Source organism: Mycetomoellerius zeteki, unplaced genomic scaffold (assembly GCF_001594055.1).
Source record: "Mycetomoellerius zeteki isolate Tzet28-1 unplaced genomic scaffold, Tzet1.0 scaffold64, whole genome shotgun sequence".
NCBI classification, from domain to species: Eukaryota; Metazoa; Arthropoda; class Insecta; order Hymenoptera; family Formicidae; genus Mycetomoellerius; species Mycetomoellerius zeteki.
In genome coordinates, this window is record NW_017257654.1 from 1,425,357 (window position 1) to 1,438,878 (window position 13,522).

Here is a 13,522-nt window from a genome sequence, read left to right on the forward strand (position 1 = left end):
AAGTTTTAGGATGCTCGAAATTCGCTCGATAAACGAAGCACCTGAATGCATAAAAAAGGATATTTTGCAGGTGTGTATAAAAAAAATAATAAGTTGTTTGTTTATTGACAAATATCGGTTTTTCTTTCTTCACTAGACGTGGAAAACTCTAATGATCATAACTTCGAAAATAGCAAAAAAACGCATTTTTCGAGTATATATCCTCAAATATCTCAAAATCCTGACGTGATAGGCCAATTCTGATTTCAGATTCGGATTCTACGCAGAAAATTACGTCGGAAATGACCCACAGCTTCCCAACAACAAAACCTTGTTGACCTGTGTAATTATTCAGATACTTTCGAAAAATTCCACTTGGGTTTAAAAAAAAGAGAACGGTGAAAAAGAGAAAAGAGGATGGATGGTCCAACATTAAGCGACGCTGTATCTTGGAAAGAATTGACCGATAAGCGACTAGAGCATGACCGTAATTACAACACGCACCTTCCAAATCTTTGCTTCTCGCGCGAGGTAAAGTGCAGCTGTTAAAATACGCCGCGTCGGGCGAGTTCGTGCGCGAACGATCAATATCCGTGTCTCGGTACTTTCATTACGCACAAACCAATCCTTTCGCCGAGCGATAACTGCGAGACCCCTCCGCTGCCTCTGCCTCTCTTCTCCTCTCGCTCTTTCTTTCTTTCTCTCTCTTGTTTGTTCGAACTTGATTGCGTGCCTAATATGCCGAGGCACGCATACGCGCACGCAACAGTTTCGCACGCGCGGCCTCTACCTTCCCCTTTTCTCGGCCACCGGAAGTTTCAATGAACGCGAGAGACGTATCCTCATAAATCCGTCGGTTAAAAAGCATTGGGCCTCGTAGACGGTTCGTTCGCCTCCTTTCACGCATTAATTTTTTCCTTCCAAAAAATTCTACGTCGCGCGCGCCTTTTCTCGGTTTTCAGACTCTGCATTCAATGCAATTTCCTGTTTACTCAATAAAAGATTTTTTTTCTCTAAACTGAATTGCTTAACAAAGAAAATAATACATGGAAAAAACAATTTTGCTGAAATATCTAGCTAGATAAAAAATTTAGCTAGGTAGGGAAACCTGGGATATAATGAAACCATGGGGTATAATGGGATGTACTCGATATCTTTTTACAGATATGCTAATATGTAATGAATTGTCAGACAATAGTTACTGTTAGATATATCTTATTATATATTGTTATTAGTTGTCATATTATTTTTACCTGAAAATTGCTAAAAATTGTTTAATGTGTTCGCTTTACTGTCCGCGAATGAGTTACAGATTCTTTGGTATGTTCGCATAAGGTAAGCAATAACAAAATTCTATTTTTTATTGTCATAAGTACATTTATCTTATTATATAATCTTTTCTTGTTACTTTAGTAAAATCTATACAAATATATTGATTATCTGTGATATTTTATATTATCTAAAGTAAATTTATGTACTTCGAGGCATAATGGTGCACTGGTGTTATTTTATGTTTAAAATGAGTTTATGATTCATGTGCAAGTGTAGATAAAAATGATGAGAATTATTTTATTTGTGTTATCTTCTTAAACATTTTTATTTATGTTCAATATAATAACAGTATACCTTGTATAATGTATCACTCAGCATCACATATAGAATTATTAATAAAAAATTAAAAATTAAAAGTGCAACAATGTATTTTTACTTATATTATATGTTCTAAGTCACTTTTAAGCAATGTTCAATATTAATTTTTTAAAAATAGACAAGTTTTCTGTGGTGCCCCATTATGCCCTGCATAAATGACATAGTGAGGTTACGACACACTCTCACAAAACAATAATTTCGTCCTGTTAATCTATACTTTTGCAGTAAAACTTAAGTTTTCCTTATAGTAAATACTTCAAAAAATATTTTAATATATAACAAAGTTGATTTATTTATCTTTAATATGTTTAAAACTTGAAAAAATCTAACTATAACCATTATACCCCAGGTTCCCCTACAGACCTGAAAATAATATTGTGAGACCATCAAAATAATTACATACTTTCTAAATTCTTTCGAGTAGAATCCCACTCTAGATTGAAAATTGAACCAGTCTTGAAAGAGTGGCTTAACTTTCAATCTTTTGAGATTTCATCTTCAAAATGAGATTCAGTCTAAAAGTTTTAGAGAGTAGGAATCTCGCATCATTTTCAAGCATGATGCTCAAGCACAATTCTCTCGAGCATTGTTGCAAAAACTTTTGATATTTTAATTGCCTTAAGCGTCCTACATTTTTTATGATTCAACAAAATTGTTCTTTCTATGTAAGACACTCAAAATGATTGCTAAAATATCAAAAGTTTTTACATTCTCATTATGCGTCCCACGTAATTATTTTGATAGACCAAAATTATTTTCGGATTTGTATCTTTAGAAAACTATTTTTTCCGTACATTATTTACAGTGTTGTTGTTAAGATATAATCTTAAATCGAAAAGAATTAAGTAAAAGGAAATGTATTTTCATAAATATAATAATATTTAGAAAGAGTATAGAAAGAGTTATATCGTTTTTCATTACCTTTAATTATCCTAATGAACAGCTGAATGAATAGACTTGATGTTAAGAAGTTATTTGCGCTGTGTTCGCTTCATGAGTAAATGCATATGTGTGGTAATAATTGATAAATTCGCCGGTTGATAACATATATCGCAACGACACGCACGTTTTATCTTCGCGTTATGGTAATAAAGCGGAATACGACTCGTTCGCTCTCGGCAAACTCGTTGGCCATTGTATTCGTGATGCGTGAAATACGCATTAATTCGCGTCTTAATAGCCTAATAAATGCGAATGAAGACATCCTGCAGTATTTTCCAAATGTAATTTCGTTGAATTATTAAAAGTATTGGATCATCCACTCGGAGTCTACATATATTCATTAAATTACGAATAATTAATTCCTCGTCTAATTGACTGGCTCGCGTTACGTAGAAATACGACGATAATCGACAATTTGCAGGAATTTATTCGACGAATCGGTCTCTAGTTCTCTCCGATTCCGCGGATGGATAAACGCGAATTGCCTAATTAAAGCAAATCGGACATCCGTCGCTTTTCATCGGATTTTCCAAGGAAAACGGGCGATTGACCCCACTCGCGAGATTCATCAATGAATGTCTAGTTGGCCTCATAGAACTCTTACTAGGAACTACATACATCTCACGATGGAGAGCTCGATTGAGAGGGATCTAAATGTATGTATATATATATATATCGCTGTCTGTTCATTAGGCACGGCGGTGCATTCGATGAAATCGATTTATCGGGCTCTTAATGATATACCACCCCGTAAATCCGGCGAGCTCCAGACTCGACTTTATAACTCTAGGGTGCCTAAGTGGATGCCGTGAACGCAGAATTGTTATGACACGAGTTGAACGAGCAAATGATATTCTTATCCACCACCTATTATAGATTAAATTTTGAAGGCATAATGGAAAGAATTTTAGCAAAATCATTCTGTATACTGATTGTGATTCTACACGGAGAGAATTTTTTCTTAGAGTTTACCCTGAAAATACGGTAGTCGTAGGAGAACATTGTAGAATTTTATTCGAAGAATTTTAATGTAAATCTCTCTCATTCATTGATAAAACTACAATAAAGTATAAAATAAGTTTGATTAATTTTACTGAAGTGCATGGTAAAAATCTTTAAAATATTATATTGTACCACAAACACATATTTTCAGGATAAATTTTAAAAGAAAATGTTCTCCTAATAGATAAATCTGTAAGAAATAAGTAAAATAGAATCCGATTTCTGAGATAAAAATTCATCGTCAGTTTTCAAAAAATTTTTTCAGATTTTTATACAGTCCGGAACAATATAAAAATCTCTACTGAAGCACAAAAATACAAATTACTGATGAAAGATACAAGATTTTACAAGGCCGAGGATTAAAATAGAAATATGTAGCAACATATTTTCTCGACTCTGTTATTAATCACTCGTCGTACGACAGAGAGAAATACATATAACGTTTTGCATGCGGAGAAAGACGTTGACGCGACGCACATCTCGACTTACAATCATTTTCGTTTTCGTACAATATACAGAGAAGCTAATATTTATTTCCATTTCATGGAACCGAGTCGACATCGCACACAATTCACTTCACATTTCGACTTCGTCAACTGCAAAGATCACCGACGTGATCATCGTCGGATTGTCGTCGCTACAGAGGGACTCGGTCGTGTGATGTAACATCGCTTTACGTGGCACAAACGATTATTACCTTCTCCGCTCTGTTACTCGGCAGTATTACTGTTGCTGCTGTTAGCGAAAGCGAGCACGTGAAACTGCGACAAGCACAGTAAAACATGTTGCAATTACTTAGACAGCACTTTGTTACAGGAACGCCATTCGCTTTTATATCATATGTCGCGCGCGCGCCTCGTGATTTTCTTCATTGTTTCCAAATGTGTCTCGTCGGAACAAACAAGCGTGGATGTCGAAATTTCGGAGCGCGCACTATTCTATCTCCTCCAAGCCATCGGCTTGATTTTCAGTCAGATAGTACGAGTTAAACATAGATCCGTATAGATAACGCATATCAAAAAAAATATATCATACAAAATAAGAATCTGTGATATTACATTTAAGTAACTCATTGGCAAAAATCACGGTTTCTCTACTTGAAATTTTTTTGACAAGAGTGAAGAAGTTTATATAATTTTTCTTACTCAAGTTATCAATAAAATCATTTTTTTTCAAAAATTAAAAAAGTTCTTTGTTTATTAACAAAATGTAATATAACATAAGAAATATAATTTCTATTTATTAAAATAGAATGCACTTGATTGGTTTTGCTAGAAAAAGAATTTTAGCTGATTTTAGAACAAAGTATTTGCCATTTTTATTAAATACGACTGATAAATATATTTATAACAGTACAGATTTAAGGATTTAATTTCTTTTGGACTTTTAATAATCGTAACCTTTTACATATCAATTATGCTCAAAAAATACAAAAACGATAAAGACCATCAATAATGATTTGAATACAATCAAACATAATATGAATACCTTAGAAATGATTTCATTCGTCAGTTTTGTCTTTGTAGTTTCTACTGCGCAACAAAGTGAAACGACATTACTCACTATATTCACAACGAAATATTGATGCTAATAACGTTCTGTAGACTCATGCTAATTGTATAGCATATTGCTGGGATGATTAGATTCGGAGAGAAAGAAAGAGACTCGTCGTTTAAGATTAGCTTCTGCCGCCTTACCGGTTGTCGCTCTTGGCCAACCAAGTTTTCATCTTACGACACGTAAAAGGCTACTAATTGACCGAGAAGTGTGACGATAAGTGACAAAAAAGATACAAGTAAATGCTCCAAAGTCTTGGTCTGTCACGCGGTGAAAGGATTAGCTGCTCGTTAAAGAGCGTTAATTGAGAGTCCTTGGCAGACTGCAAGGCGATTTCGAGACGCAAGACTCGAAGGGAACGCTCATTTTCGACTCGTAACACCTACACAACACCAGGTGAAAGTTACAAACATTATATATATATGTAAAATAATTTTATATATAAATATAATTATTATTATAATTATATGTAAAAAATAATATATAATTTTAATTATATTTATATATAAATATAATTAAATTTATTTATATATATATGTATATATAATAGTGTGGCTCTCTTGACGCGAACTTGGCGCAGCCTACTATTCGGTGCCGATTTTATCGCCGATATTATTACGCGGGTCTATTATTAGCGGGCAGTAATATGCGTGGCCCGACACGCGACTTGCCCACGTTTATCATCGCCCCGGCGATTTGTTGCTCGAATAAACAAGTCGTCGGTGCATTAAATCCGTAGCGATATATATCTGCATCTACGAAATATCGCATGACCAAGATTGTCGTAGGCGCTGCTACCAAGTGAAGAGAGGACGACCTATTTGCGACGATTGCGATCAAGAGAAAAATATTCTATCGTCGAGAGAGAAAAAGCTGCTTTAACCGAGGTGAATACACGATTATTTCCCTTTGATTTCAATCGTTCAACGTTGATTCAGATATGCCGGCAAGAATTCTTGAGAAATCTCACGAAAACGCACGCATTACTTATGTTATCAACCACTCAGTTGCATTCTTTTTCACGGTTCGTTGTATTTCTTCAATATCTTCCGCGATACAACAATTAAAGATCGCGAATAAGGACCGAATCGACTTAGTAGCCACGTGAAAAGGAAGGCTTCCGTATTCTGACAGAATAACTAGAAATTCCAGTTTGCAGTATGCGGTACAGAATTTTTATCGACGTTTTACGATCGCCATCGTATAGATTTCACGGGTAAATGCACGAGTCATATTTCCTATTTTTGCAAACTGCCCATTTGATAGAGCGTGCCCTCAGCGCGAACTGACCGCTCTTGTCTATTCTCGAATCAACGGCCGAGCATTCCGCGGCTAGAAACGGCCGCCCGCAAAGGATAAGCCGCAGAATGGATCGCACAGCCGGATAACGGGAATGATGATTTTCCCACAAATGCACACGCGCAATTCTCTCGAAAACTATAAAAAAATCTTTAAAAAAATCAACGTTATGTTCTAAATTATAATCCTTACGTCTTTTTCTTAAAAAAATTGTAAATCCACAGTTATAAAATTAGTCGGATATGTCGTTTTTCACGTGTGTTCAATCTTAACGATCTATTTTCACTTACTATAGAAAATTTATGTTAAATTTAACATATTTTAAACGGTCCACTCAAATTTTTGTGTTAATTTAAGATAAGTATGTTAAAAAGTAATACAAACATTATGCAAAAATTAACACAAAAATGTAATACTTTGACACAATTTGGAAACAAATTGTGAAAATATATTTCTTCGGTAAAATTAACATTTATCTTTTATTCATTTATCTTAGAATTTTACGTTTTAAAACTATTTTATTTTCAGGATATTTGTTTATTTATTCGCAAATCGTCCTATTTCAATATTAAGAAATGTTAAATATTAATTTGACAGAAAATATTCAAATAACACATTATGTTAAATTAACATTTAGGTACGTTAAAAACTCAACATAAAAATTTTAACGAGAACCGGTTTAAAACAAATACAAAATGTTTTCTTATGTTACGTCTTTTTTTGTGTCTACAAAAATAAAATTAATGTAAAAAATATGCATGGCTCATAGACAGATCTCTCGTTTCATTTGTCTACTGCGCGAGTCTTCGTTCTCCTAATTAATATTTGCCAACGTTCCCTATGTGATGGATGTGCGTGAGTAACGTTTGCAGCCGACTCATCGCGGCGGAATGCAAAACGGAGCATTAGGATCGGGGGTTCGCGGCTCTGGGAAAGCACGAAAACACATGGAAAGACCGCAATTAACACGACTTCGTCGTGCAAATTCTCGAATTTGCACGGCCGGCGGACGCCGAGTTATTTCGTCGCACGCGGCGACGGTGTTCTCAGCGCTCGCGCGACTTCTCTCCGGAGCGGCGCGTCGCGCGTCGACGGATATAGCTGCTCCGTTTCGAGCACGGTGAACTAGCACGGTGTGAGGCCGGCTTTAGAACACCGGCGCCCGAAAGTTCGTGGCCGTTGGCCAAGAAGGCCGCTTTGGACATCGGCCAAGGAATTCGCGTGCATTTTTCCATTCATAACCGCGAAATCTATATTTAGCCGCGGCATATCGCACGAATTCGTGGCACGGCGTTATTTTTAGGATGAACCCGAATGCGCTCGTTAACTTATTCGTCGGCCAATTGCCTTTCTCGGTCGGCGCTAGTAGCCATGCATCTTACGTTTCGTGCACGTAATAAGATGGACATTACATCTTTTCCCCTTAAACGCAGGATTAATCGCTTTGAGAAAAATATTCTGTCAAACAGTAACGAGATCACGCAAAATAACAATTATTCTACCGTAATCGTTGTCAAAACATTTTGTAAAAAACATTTGGTATGTGTTGAAAGCGACCCTTGTTGAAATTCTTGTATTAAATTTTAAATATATTCGAGCGAATTTAATAATTATTATTTGAACATTTTACGTTGAATTGACATTCAACATTTCTTAATGTTAAAATAATACAATTCGTGAATAAGTAAACAAATATCTTAAAAATAAGTTTCATAATATAAATTCTAAGATAAATTGATAAAACATGTTAATTTAATATATTATAAATGTCAATTTTATTGAAGAAATATACTTCCGTATTATAAATTGTGTCAGTGTAACATATTTTACATTAATTTTTACATAATATTTGTGTTACATATTTATATTGTATTAATAAAAAATTTTAGGTGGAATGTTTGGGATACGTGAAGTGTGTTAAATTTAATTTATAAATTAAATTAAATTTTCCAACTGTGTTTAAATATCGTTGATAAATGATAATAGGAATAAAAGAAACAAAAGATCAAATATTCGTTTCACAATAGCTAAAATCAGAGTTCCATCATAATTGGACATCTCGACTAGAATTCTAATTGACGTGATCAGAATCTTCTGGTTTGCTCATTTTCAACTAGAAATTTTTCTGTGTATTCTTATCGTGAAATTGCATCTCGTTACGAGAACAAGAAAATTGCATCAGCTCGTCGACAAACAAGGATAAATATCGCGTCAAAGTTACACGCACATAAAACCTACCATCCATCTCATTGTATATTTGCTGTGTACCAACGGTGCAATGTACGTCTAAAAGAATTCCGTCGTGCATCCGCTTTGATGCGCCGTCACACGTCGATATGGACAAAAGGCATGCGATTCATCGCGACATGTATTTTCGCAATATGCAAAGCCGATGATGCGCGTCTTGGCCGATTTCCAAGACATATCGATCGTCGAAGTCTTCATCGGCTTATTTTTCTCGGCGTTCTTGAATGGCCGCGCGAAAAATAAACGTCATTCGCTCTCGCAGGTCAATGAATCGAAAACGTTGCAGAGCACATCTGAATAACGATGATTCACTGCTAGCCGCCGAGAGAGGAGACTGTATTATTCTTATCCGTTTAAGCTAATTAATCGCCGTCGCTTATAGAATTCGCGATCCAAAAATATCGCTTTTGCATGATTCTTTGAGTCTCGAAAGAAAATCTGTTATTGTTTGTAACAATGACTGTTTTCCATCAAGATACACGATGACAGTGTAACACAAAGTGTTGTAACTGTGACGCAATGTTACACTGCTCGACACTGTAAAAAGCTAAGTACGAGTGTATAAAATATGTGTACTACCAACTTTTCCAAAAATTATTTGGTAGTCATCTTTATTTTATAAAATGCTTATTTAATAAAATTATCATTATTGCTTATTTTATAATATTTATTTTATAAAATACTTATTTAATAAAATCATAAAAAATCATCAATTCTGAAATATTTAAATATAATGTAAGTCTAAATTAAAATCGTTAAGTCTATTATAGATACACTAAATATTCGTAAAAATAAGAATGGAAGACTATAATGGACTCTGAATGTTATGAAACTAAGCAGCGTCCCAACAATTACTTTACACGGTGTAACACAATTTAACACAGCGTGCTTTAGCTGGAAAACAGCCAATAATTATTTAGAACAATAAATTAGAATTGCTGATATTGCGTAGTTGTACCGCAATAACACCGGTATCATCATTCACGCGAAATTATCTTATCAGTTCGAAAACATTGAGCTATCAGGATGACTTGGTTCTGCGTAATCATTAGTTTTATCGCAGCGGGACAGGATCGATAAGACGCTGCAAAGGTCGATACGAACATGCGATATATTCGGCGTAATTTTCCGCAACTGCGAAAAAGATTCTTTTCCGATTACGAAATAATTAATGACGCTCATAATTACATTCCTATAAATCTTGTAAACCGCGCAAAACGACGAAAGACGTATTTATTGGTTAATGATAAATCGATGTGATTAACGCAAATTCGCGAAAGCCAAGTAATTGGATTGTATAACTGCCGTCGTCGTTATGCGAGAATACGTTAAAAAGGACATTCAGGATCAAGAGGTGGAAGTCTGAAACGCGTGCGAGAGCCTGACATATGCGTGTCGCCCCGCCGGAACATTATTAATACAACTCGCTCGCCTTGGCTCACCCATATCGATCACGCCCGATAATCGATAAACACGTACTTCATATACCTACGCGCGCACGCGAGTGCGGTGTGCAAATCGCAAATTGCAAATCTTCGCCGCCAAATAGGAAAGACTGGTTGTCAGTTGGGACGACGTTCGCGCGTGACACGCTCGCATAAAACTTCATCGTCGAAGTTGCGCGTCGTCGTCGTAACCCTCCCTCGCAAATTCGATCGCTCCGCCGAGAAAAAGAATTAAAGTTGCTGTCGTCGCTTTCTTATTTTCAGCAGACGACACGCGACACGCAACGGCAATAATCAGATAACGAGGCATATGAAAGTTAAAATAAGATTTATTTCTGATGATCACCACAATGGCAGCTCGGCATGATAAACAAGTTATTTTTAGCCCCGCGAGAGGATCACCCGTTTGAAAATATTAACGACTCTTCGGCTCAATTACGTTCTTTATGGATCTCCGTTCGGTGCTCTCGACGTTGCAGCGTTGCGTCGAATCAGTTATTTCTAGAGACCCAACAACAGAGTATCTCTGGTAAAAAAAAAGTTGATAGAAAACAATTGAGAACGGGATTTCTATCAATTTATATCGTTTTCTATAAGTTTATATTATTTTCTATCGTTGACCTCACGAGCATCACGATTGATCGGATATGAATCCTATCATATTTTATCGGATTCTATAAAATTTGTACAAGATTCCTGTAAGATCTGATTCAAATTAGTGAATTCACGAACCACAGATTCTACATTCAAAACGATAAGATTTTTTTATCGTTCTCTATCAACTTTTTTTTACCAGGGATGAGATAATAAACTTTCGAGATTAGTCCGTTGTTTTTGTCAACTTCAATAAGTTAGAATGAATAAGATAGTATAAATTATAGAATGAGATAGCGTATATAAAAAGAAACGGTATATATACTCTTCTTCCTCATTCTTGTTTTGACAAAATTGCTACAGTGGCCAGACCTTGTTATAGGATTTCTACAGCTATTCCTGGTTCCCAAATCCACCCGCCTGATCGTGAGATTAAGCAAGATACCCCGGCTCAATTACGCGACTTTTATGAAACATCACGCCGCTTGAATGGAGTTCTGCCTGCGACGAAAAATTATTTTTAGTCTCACGGAAAATGCTGGGAGAAATCCGGGAACTTGACGCGAAACGTCACGAGGCGAGCATAATACGGCGGCGAAATACGGGAGGCTATTTTCGTACAGACGCCCTCGACGCCGCATACAAAAATATTTCGTGGGACAGAAACGTCCCATTCGCGCCCAATTCGTGGTGGAATTTCATCGCTGTGCGCTGTTTCGTGGCGTTCCATCGTTTCGTAAACCGCGCACATGTTCGTGGTGTCATCGATTCTTTAATAGAATGCGTCGCCCGCTGATCTGCGAAAAAAGAAATATCGCATGCTGGCGTGAGTCGCAGGTTTGATGATTACGACGGAATTCAGGAATGTCGAAGGGAGAGGCGCGTATAGGATTAGATGAATCATGGAGGAGTACACGGCGATATGCCGCCCGATCTATTTTCATTTCTTCCACCGCAAAGTGTCAGGTGACATAACGGCGTGGACGGTAACGCAAGACCGATTTTAAACGCTCTTTCTATCGCTTTTGTGTCTCTTGGCGAGATTTGCGTGCGTGCGTGCGTATGTGCGTGCACGTGCAAAAGTGTACACGTGCAAAAATGCTCGCGTGAAAAAATGTCCGTGCGCAGCTCTACTGATAGAATTACATTTGCCGACCAAGATTAACTCGAGAATAGTCGACTAATTCCTTTTTACGTAAACGACCACCCGAGGTGCTTTTACATTCCAATTAAAAGTCATTATTATTAATTACATTGTACATTGTCGATTGTTGTACAATTTATTAGTATTTGAGATTATTATGTATACAGATTTATTTGATATTTTCTAAAAAAAAAATAGAAATAAAAAGTAAATTTCTGCGCCAGGAAAAAAGTAGAAAAATTTAAAAAAAAGATTAGAATAGACAATTTTTTTTAGCAAAGAAAATGATTGAACTTCAATTTTTGCTGCTAAGGTGCAAAGCCCTAAATGATTAGGCTAAGTTAATAAAAAAAAATAACTTTCCTCATTGGAAGTTTAATATGTATATTTTTTATTTCGTTTTATTTTATAAACCAAGTTTTAAAAATCTTAATATTTAAAAATCTAATTTTGAATAAGTATATATTTCCGGCAATTAATTGATTGATTGTTTCGAGATATACACAGGAAATACAATACTTCTCACTTTACAAAATATATACGTTTTTCGAATTCAATACAATCAATTAGATATGTATACAGTTCACTGCCTTGTTTTTCAATCGGTATATAGATGTATATTTCCGCGAAAACGTAATAAGATACATGGAGAATATCAAGGAGAATGTCAACCTCGCAGAAAACGCTGAGAAGTTTATCTGCCTTGCGAAACGTACTGCGTGTCACGCAAGGTGTATACTGTCGGCGCACAGGAATCGTCCCTGATCAGCCGATTTGGCAGAGAGAACCGCCGTGCACGTACGCGTTTACATAACGATCTAGGTCGATCGTGAAGACTGCGATACGGAACATGCATAGCTCCGTGCAGCTGAGAAATTGCCAGAGGCGCCCGAAATGTCGTCGCTCTCTTGCCAGAGAGTTTCTTTCTAGCGACAGCTCGCCGAGATTCAGTGCGATAAAGATGTCCCGGACGCGCCTTTGATCGAGATTCACAAACGCTTTTCGGAAAGAAAAAAAAAAGAGAAAGAGAGGAAGAGAGAAAAAACGTGGTGAACTGTTTCTTCTTCCTCTTCGACGCGATAATTTCACTGATAAAGCTGGGAGGTGCACCTCGTCTTTCGAGATATTCGTTCTTCATAAAAATTATCTTTATCGCATTGAACAAATCGCCAACTCTTTCGTATTATTGTTTCCATCGTGATAATTTGCAGTTACCTGCTGCGCGCCAAAAGACGCCTCAGGTGAAGCATTCTGTTCTCTGTGCACTCTCCTCCAAGAGTGCGGCGGAAAAATGAGATAAGAATTATTTGCACGAGCGACAATCTTCATCCGTTATCGTGCCTGGGTTGTTATTTTTAACATCTAGAGATATACTGAATCTAGAGATGTACTGAAGAGGCGAATCACAACGAGTATCTCGCTCGCGTTTCCGCAGGTTATTCCCTAATCTTGCAGTCGCAAAAATGAACGTTATCCGGAGGAATTTATTATCGCTGATAAAACTGTGACGCACATTGTTAAATTCGTAAGATCAAATTATACCTACAATTTGGGTTATTTTTAATCATTTATTCTATAAGTCGTTATTGCTCTTATATGTCGTTAATTTAACTAAAACAGTAGAGTTAAATAATTGAACTTACGAAAATGTATTAAAGACTAA

At 36.2% G+C, this 13,522-nt stretch overlaps 1 protein-coding gene across 1 annotated transcript in view; it reads right to left on the reverse strand.

The window, feature by feature from the left end:
• The window catches only part of LOC108728818 (serine/threonine-protein kinase 17B), a 133,834-nt gene that overhangs the window by 23,007 nt on the left and 97,305 nt on the right, over nucleotides 1–13,522 (reverse strand). The gene's annotated exons all lie outside the window — the stretch shown is intronic.